Raw genomic sequence first — 9,611 nt, 5'->3', positions numbered from 1 at the left:
TGTGCACAGGGTGGAGAGAGTCTATAATCATCTGAAGATATCAATAAAGAGAAGAATTTTACAAATTATGTGTCATTGTTTCCTGTTAATGCATCTTGTCATATTGTGTATGAATTTCATTTATAATGATTATGTGATGTGTGAATGTATGTAATTGTGTTGGATTATTGAACGCAAGTAAGGATATATGTTTACGCGGCGCTAACTATGATTGTTCAATAAGATAAGTAAGACACTTAAGCTAGTTTGGGAATCTGCACAATATGATGCCCTAGTAGCGCGAAAGTACTTGAGCCGCAAGTTAGGGCTAGATGAAGGTCAATCGTACCCCTTCGCGGAGGTACCGAAGGGCAGAATAAAGGGCTAGATAGAAAAAGCCCTAGATCTTAATGACTTACATGAAAGCAGGAATAGAAGGAATAAACTAACATCACGACCATCTCAAGGTGTGGAAACTTGGTTCCAGCATCCCCCCATACTACTTCAGGTGAGACTTTGGTTCGCGCTCTGTGGGCTGATGCCGAAAGGACTAGTAGTGTATGTTTTTATTAGCTAACTAACGCTGAACTTGGTTCGAGCCCCACAAAGCCAACAAATGGTTCCATTGTCAGGACTAGAATCTGCATAGGAGATGTGTGATGTCGTATCACTAGAATCCAACTAAGAAAGAGATTGGAGACTGGTTGGATAGGAAGATCCATGAATTCGTGGTGCAGGAGGATAGAAACCCACAACTGACAAAGGAATAGTGGCTGGATAGGTACCTATACACAAAAATCCATGAGAACTTTTTTTGTTCCTTTTCGTTTGAGCTATACGAGTGAATAGCGAAGCTAGCAGATAGCTAAGGAAGGTGGAGACTTGACGGTCCTATTGTCTAGACCCCAGAGTTAGTACAGAGATTGGAAGCCTCTGAGGATAAGATCACCTGCATTTTCGATCATCAGCTCGATTGCATTATAGCAGGATTTGTGACTGAATTCATGGTCGATACCTTAGTTAGCTACAGCGAGGCTAAGTGGTGCTTTTTCAAAGGTCCACGAGGTAAGTACTTGAAGTCTTTGAATACCTGGATTAAGATGTTATTATGTGAAAAACAGGTTATGAATCTACCTTGATGGTTGGAGCTACGCGAAGTGAAAAGACTAACAGGAACGAAGGGAGAAAGGGTACTGAATTTAGTCTATTAATTTCACCTATATTGGGTGATGAAGAGGGAGTAGCGCAGGCTACTTTGCAAAGTGTTATTCAATTAATAAGACAAGGATTCCCACGATTTCCACCTCCAACTTCACCACCATCACCTGTGACTTCACCCATACCACCACTGCCTCCACTGCAGTTCACCATGGAAAATTCAGTGAAGCTACCTTTTTTAAAGGCTTGGTAAATGAGGACCTTGAATAGTTCTAGTTCATCGTGAAAGTTGTATGGGAAGCTCAGGGCGTCACGGATGATCACATGAAGAAGGAAACATTGGTTAGTGCTTTATAGGATCATGCACTAACTTGGTACATTAAATACTCTAACGATAACCCAAACGCTGGAGTGGCAAACATCCAGACTGCTCTAAATAAATAATTCAGTAGGCCTAAATCTGAGGCACAGTCGATTGTGGAGTTTAAGGAAATCACGATGAAACTAGGCGAGACCCCTTGGGAATTAGATCAGAGGTTGAAGTGTAAAATCCACGAAGCTAATATGAACTTAACAGATGGACAACATCATGAGTGCTTCGTGGCTTCGCTCCTGCCACACCTAAGGGTTCCACTATCACAACAGTAGATAACAACTCAGGCAGAGGCCTTGGAGATTTCAATGAGACTGCATGAAACACCGATGCAAGATCTGAATCTCGGGATTCAACAGATCCATGCGCAATTGAAAAATCTTTGCCTTTAAATGCAAAGCTTAAAGTAGGACAAAACAGTTCGACCAAAAGTGCGCGAAGAGGTATGGCGCCTGAAACGCAAGGGTTAAGGGCATGACAAAGACCATTGCCTGATCTTTGGGAACTATATTGCAGGAATGGCACCAACGCCTTTGAGGCTGGAAGCTCAAGCGGGACCAAGCATGGGGCCTGCGTTGTGGTGCACTATATGTTAGGTAGCAGGAAAACATATGACGGATAACTGTGATTTGTTGCAGAAGTTTGAATAAACACCACAGCAACTGTTATGCAACTTCTATAGGTCGGTAGGGCATGATGAGTGCAACTACAGAAGCTATGAATTGATGATGGATAGAACACCCACCTATAGGTTTCAGGAAGAAACACAACCCACTGACCAGAGCGTGGGGATGGAACGAATAGGCTTTCAGGGGCGTAGACAAGGCTGAGGCGGAGGAGGACCTAGCAGAGGTCGAGGACAGCTAATCTGCTACAATTGCAGAGGACCAGGACACTACGCCCGCGATTGCACTAACCCAACGCGTACTTTGTGAAAATATTGCACTCTGTTTGATCATGAGATAGAGGATTGTCCTACACTGATAGCGAGGATACGTGAAAAAGGGGTGCTACCACCTCAATCGACTCAGAACCTGTAGATGATGAGGTCTGGGCCTCACGAAGAGGATTCGAATGTGAAGATAGTGCTCCGAAGTGGAATTGCAATAGTTGATGATAAGGGGAAATATTCCGAAGACAGTGCATGGGTTCACAAAGCTCCGGCGAAGGAGGCTGAATTTGATTTGGAGTGCACATGCAAAACATTCATGGAAGCAATGAAGAGCTTCGCTAAGGCCTCCACCTCAAGGAGCAAGGATAATTTGGATCAGTAGATGGACCCTTCTTTTCTTACAAACTTTCTAGAGACATGCATGAAGTTGTTGCATGATAGAAAGGCTATGAAGGGATCACATGAGCTTATAAATAGATGCACCAGAAACACTATGGGTGAACTGTGCGTGGTACGAAAGATTGGTAAGCACAAAACAAGGACAGGACGAGAGATGAGGCTGACCACGTAGATAGGAGAATACGAAATGGATCAAGTTATTTTGGATATGGGGTCAGATGTGAACATCCTACCAAAGAAAACTTGGGAACAGATAGGAAGACCCGCACTACAATGGTTTTCAATTCAATTAAGGATGGAAAATCAACAGAAGATCATACCCATGGGGCGGCTGCAAGGGGTGACTACAGATATTGAAGGTGCGAGTGCGTTGGCTAACTTTGAAGTGATAGAAGTTGTGGATGACAGCAACCCCTACCCTACACTCCTTGGCATTGATTGGGCTACTGATATGAATGGGGTAATCAACCTAAAGAAGAAAAAGATGATATTTGAGAAGAAATCGCTCTGCATAATAGTATCCCTATATCTTGTTGAAGGATCGCGCTATATTGAGCCAGTCCGCGATTATGAGAGCAATGAAGATTTGGAATGCATATATAAGATAACAACGCGAGACCAAGATTGGGTGAATCCAATAGTGGATGGACAAATTACATGGGATCGCAAGAGTTCCTGCACCTCAAACTCTGATGAAGAATTAGAGCACTCACATAATCGGTTACATGAAGTAACCACACTGAGCTCTAACATGATGACCCGGTTGCTATGTTGTGTGTCATTAGAGATAATAAATCTGCCCACTTAAGATGGCCTGAATGATGTAGATATCTTTTTGGATTCATTTGAGAGGGAGGTACCAGAGAGGCAGCGCTTCCAGGCTTTGGACTGGGCGCTGCACGCTACGCCCGCAAGGTGGTGGGGTACGCAAAAAGGTAGCTTTGAGGATTGGGGAGAATGTAGGAGGATGATGAGAACACGCTTTGGGAAGCCGAAGATATGAATGACAAACAAGTATGATGGAAAGGATGATCTGCGTGCACACTTGGCCAAATGGGATTAGGCTTATGGAGCGAAGCTCCAACCTGAATGGGTGCACTTGTTCTGTCACACCCTAGATGTTATCCCGATGAACTGGTACTTAGAAACAGAGCTCCGCCATGTTACAGGTGAATGGGATATTTTGCATGAAGCATTAATAATGACATTTAGCTTTGAATACGGGTTTGATTGTGTTATAAAACTATTATATATGACAGAGAAATGCAAGACATATAATATGCGGAAAAACATAAATACATAAAACCAGAGAGACACAGATATATGTTTTTCATCCAGTTTGGGCTACGTCCACCTCAAACAACCAGTCCTTCCTTTCTATTATCCAACAAAATGAAGAGACACAACCTACAACAAATCTGTTGTAATATCCTCTGTTTTCTCTCACAATCTCACCTACCTATTTCTCTCTCTGAGAACACATATATTCCACAACCTTAATACAATGCCCTCATACAAAGAGAGGAGTTTCCTTCTAGGGCAAAAAACCATAAACTAAACATAAATTCTACCGTCAGATCATCTGCCTAAAGAATGACCCAGATTGACTAGAAATTACTATACTTTTACAAGGCAATTTTACATATGTTTTGGGGGGACAAGTCTCCCCTACATGGAGGGGTGTATAATCTTCCTGGGGTATACATCTAGCTAAAACAAATATCTCTAAATTAGAATGATAATCATGCCCCACACCCAATAATCTTCCACTTGGAGAATGATTATAGAAACTCCACTGCTGCTTCATTTGTTGGACAATGACTCCTCTTCGGACCTAGTTGTTTCTCATCTTCATCATCATCCTTGAAGACCAATTGAAATTGAGCATATTCTCAGTTTCTCCCTGGTTTTAGCTTTTGTTAGCATATCTGCAAGATTCTGGCTAGTGTGTATCTTTTCCAGTTTCAACTCTCCATCTTCCAACATTGATCGTATGAAATGGTACTTGAGTTGTATGTGTTTAGTCCTAGAATGAAATGTTGAGTTATTTGCAAGATGAATGGCACTTTAGATATCACTATATAACATGTCCATATAATTCTTCTTACCCAATTCATCCATAAAGCTTTGTAACCAAATCATTTCTTCACTAGCCTCTGTAGCAGCAACATACTCTGCTTCTATTGTTGAAAGTGCAACAACACTTTGGATTTTTGAAACCCAACTGATAGCTATTCCACCTACATTAAATACATGTCCTGTAGTGCTCCTCCTATTATCTTTGTCACCTGCCATATCTGCATCAACATATCCATGTAGAAAAATGTTTGAACCACCAAAACATAATGATTGATTTGTGGTACCTCTCAAATATCTGAGAATCCGTTTCACTGCCATCCAATGTTCTTTTCCTGGATTGTTCATGTACCTACTTACAACTCCCATTGTATGTGCAATATCAAGCCTTGTGCAGACCATTGCATACCTTAAGCTTCCAACTGCTGATGGATATGGAACTTTAGACATATAATCCATGTCTTCTTGGGTCTTTGGGCACATCTCCTTACTAAGCTTGAAATGGCTAGCAAAAGGTGTACTAACTAATTTTGCATTGTGCATATTAAATCTTTTCGACACCTTTTTTATGTACTCATTCTGAGACAATGTTAATTTTCGATTTTTCCTGTCTCTAGTTATTCTCATACCAAAGATTTGTTTTGCAGCTCCCAAATCCTTCATTGCAAATGAATTTTCCAATTTTATTTTAAGCACATTTATTTCTTACATGTTAGATCCTACAACAAGCATGTCATCTACCTACAATAATAATATAATATATCTGCCATCATTTTGCTTTTTCAGATAAACACAATGATCAGAGTGACATCTAGTATAACCTTGTTCAGACATAAACTTGTCAAATTTTAGATACCACTGCCTTGGAGCCTGTTTTAAGCCATACAAGCTATTCTTGAACTTGCACACTAGTTTCTCCTTCCCTTTTACCTCATATCCTTGTGGTTGTTGTATATATATCTCTTCCTCCAAATCCCCATGGAGAAAGGTTGTCTTTACATCTAACTACTCAAGATGCAAATCTTCAACTGCTACTAGACTCAAAATTGTTCTGATTGAAGTCATTTTAACAACAGGAGAAAATATTTCATCAAAATCAATACCTTTCTTCTGTGCAAACCCCTTCACCACAAGTCTAGTTTTGTACCTCTGTTTTCCTCCATCTTCTTCCTTCAGCCTATAAACCCATTTATTCTACAATGTACTTTTACCTGCAGACAACCTAACTAAGTCCCAAGTCTAGTTATGCATTAAGGAGTCCATCTCTTCTTCCATGGCTAGCTCCCACTTCTTCTTTCTTTCAACCTGCATTGCTTCTTCATAACATTCAGGTTCACCAGAATCAATTAACAATAAATAATATAATGAAGGAGAGTATCGTTCAGGGGGTATACTTATCCTGGTAGATCTTCTAAAACCACTTTCAGGTGTTTGGGGTGCCTGTTGTTGCTGTGGTGGTTGTTGTTGTTGTGGTTGTTGATTATTATTATTTTCAGGAACCTTTACTTTTTCAGTGATCCCATTAAGAACTGTGTATTCCTTGTTTTCTTTTTTTTGTTTCTTTTCCTGCAATTGATTCTTATACAAGACCTTTTCATTGAATACTACATCTCTGCTCGTAATGATTTTGTGATTTTCATAATCATATAAGCGATAACCAAAATCATTAACACCATATCCAATAAAAGTACATTTCTTTGATTTTGCCTCAAGCTTTGTTTTATTTTCTTTATTAATATGGACAAAGGCCTCACAACCAAAAGGCTTTAAAAAGGAGTAGTTTACCTTTTTACCTGTCCATGCTTCCTCTGGAATACCACCATCCAAGGAACTTTAAGGCCCTCTATTTATTAGATAAATAATAGTATCTACAGCATCTGCCCAAAATTGTAAAGGCAATCATGCATGCAATCTCATGCACCTTTCACACTCCATGATTGTTCTATCCATCCTTTTTGACACACCATTTTCTTGTGGTGTTCTTGGAACTGTCTTCTCTCCGTGAATTCCATGCTCTGAACAGTACCTATCAAACTCTTTGCTGCAATATTCACCTCTATTGTCTGATCTGAGACACTTCAATTTCTTTCCTGTCTCAATCTCGACCAAAGCTTTCCATTTCTTGAAAGTATCAAATACATTAGATTTATTCTGAATACAATAAATCCAATTTTTTCTAGTTGCATCATCAATAAAAGTAACATAATAACGAGAGCCACCAAGAGATGATACCTGAGCAGGTCCCCATACATCTATATGCACAAGCTCTAATTTTACGCCCTTCTTTTCTTTCCCAACTCTGAGAAATATGACTCTCTTCTGTTTTCCATAAATGCAATTCTCACAGAAGTCCAAATCAACATTCTTCAAACCTAGCAACAAATTCCTTGAGTGAAGAATCTTCATTCCCTTCTCACTCATGATGCCTATGATGCCATAATGTTGCATCTACTCATTTGGAAGTTAAAGCATTAACAGAGTTAGAAATACCCAATGTTCCACCAAGTCTCTGGGACGGGAGGCGTGGGTGCGGGGAGACGCACAACGGGGACGTGTGGGAGTACCCTCAAATTTTAGGGAAATTTATGGGGGACAGGGGGATGTCGGGGTATATAATTTTTTTCCTTTTTAATATCTATATATATATATTTCAAATTCATATTCAATAATGAAAGCATAAATAGAATGATACATACATAATTGGATTAAATAATGAAATACATTGATCCATACTCATCATCCTTACTAATACATACATGATTCATCCATAAACCATGAGATTCAATAATGTAATACTCTGATGCATATTCAATATTCATTATTCCCCATTCTCGAATCTACATTGATTTAAAAATTAAATTCATCATTCTAGATTCTAAATTGATTTAAAATTAAAATTCATCATTTATCATTCTAGATCTAATTAGTACTAAGCAAAATAGACTATAATAGATACTGAAATCTAAAGACTGGAATAGTAAATTGATATAACTAAACCTCAAAAAAATGGAGTGATGAGTCTAAAATTCACTCTAAAGTACACAGAGGGCTTGGTGCTCTTGATTAAATACTAATTCCATACCCTTGTACATGACAAATTGAAATGGAAACATTGCACTCCATCGAATCCTGAATTCCTGAAAAATTGATCTAAAGATTGGAATAGTAAATTGATATAATTAAAACTCAAAAACAATGGAGTGATGAGTATAAAAGTCACTTTAAAGTACACAGAGAGCTTGGCTCTCTTGATTAAATACCAATTCCATACCCTTGTACATGAAAAAATGCAACGGAAACATTACACTCCATCGAATCTTGAATTCCTGAAAAACTGTTAAGTCTGTTGGATTTTGAGTGAGATCTAAAATTCTACTTTCTCGATATGAAATCCAATGAGGTCAAAACCACTCTCAAACATCCTATCATAAATCATTGTTTACAAGCAAATTTAAGGGGGGATGCATAGCCCATTTTGAGGGGAGCGTCCCTCTTTTGTGGAGTCGTGTCCCCCACGCTAGGGAAACATCCCCCCTTGTGTCTCCCCGCGTCTCCCCAAAAGGGGGGTGTGGGGAAACGTTTCCCCAGACGTCCCTCTGTCTCGGATGCGTGGGGTGTGAAGGGTACGCGCACCCGACCTTGGGGGACGCGTCCCCATGGAACACTGGAAATACCATTGCATAAATACAATGTACCAACCTTTTCACCTTTTTCTATTACCAGGGCTCCTTTGGTGACCTTCCAAGCTTTATCTGTGAAAGTTGTCACACAACATTCACCGCCTAACTGCCCTATTGAAATCAAGTTTTTCTTCAAATCTGGAATATGCCTTACTTCATTTAGTAGCCATTGGTTTCCATTCCATTGTTTTACAAGAACCTTACCCATTCCAACAATTTTACAGGTTTTATCACCACCCAAATGGACTTGTCCAAAATATCTTTGAACATAGTCATGAAAATATTTTTGATTAGGTGTGGCATGGAATGAGGCCCCTAAATCTACCACCCAGGTATCAGTAATATTTTGAAAGAAAGAATCAAAGCATCTTGTAACACCTCCCCTGTCACATTTGCTTTATGATTATTTTCTTGTTTTGCATCTCCTTCTTTTCCCTTTCGAGATCTATAGTCTTTCATTAGGTGTCCTTTCTTTCCGCATTTCCAGCACACTATCCCCGATCTGGACTTGGATCTGCCTTTCCTTGATTTACTGCAATATCCTGAGCTCTTTCCTATTTCCATTCTTTTTCCCCTAGACTCTGCACTCAAAGCATTACCCGATGTCTCACCGGAGCTTTTCCATCGCATTTCCTCGCTAAGGATAGCACTGACAACATCATCAAACTTTAAAGTACTAGATCCAGAAACAGAGTTACTAATGGCCATTACTAAATATTGCACTCAAAATTGACACCTTGACATTCTGCAATCTATGTGAGTCCATTATCACTCATACTTTCCTCCTTTGCAAGTCTTGAGCCTCAGTTCCTCATATCAAGCCTTGAAAATAAGAGAAAGCCCTCAAAAGTCTCTAAAACTCTAGTTTTGCACTTTCTCTTTGCATTACCTGCGGTCCCGCACCTAATGGTCATGTCTCCTACGCACCTGACTGCTCTGTCTCTGTGTTATGGGTGCAGACCCCTGTAAAAGTTAAAAAGGCACAAGTACATTCTAAAAACTCACTTTCAGTCATTTCTAGAAGCTTCTGGAAGAAATCTTGAGGTGGCAAGTT

The sequence above is a fragment of the Pinus tabuliformis genome, chromosome 7 (assembly GCF_031772625.1).
Source record: "Pinus tabuliformis cultivar Carrire ecotype Pingquan chromosome 7, CPIR1, whole genome shotgun sequence".
NCBI lineage: Eukaryota > Viridiplantae > Streptophyta > Pinopsida > Pinales > Pinaceae > Pinus > Pinus tabuliformis.
This window is presented reverse-complemented; position numbering follows the sequence as displayed.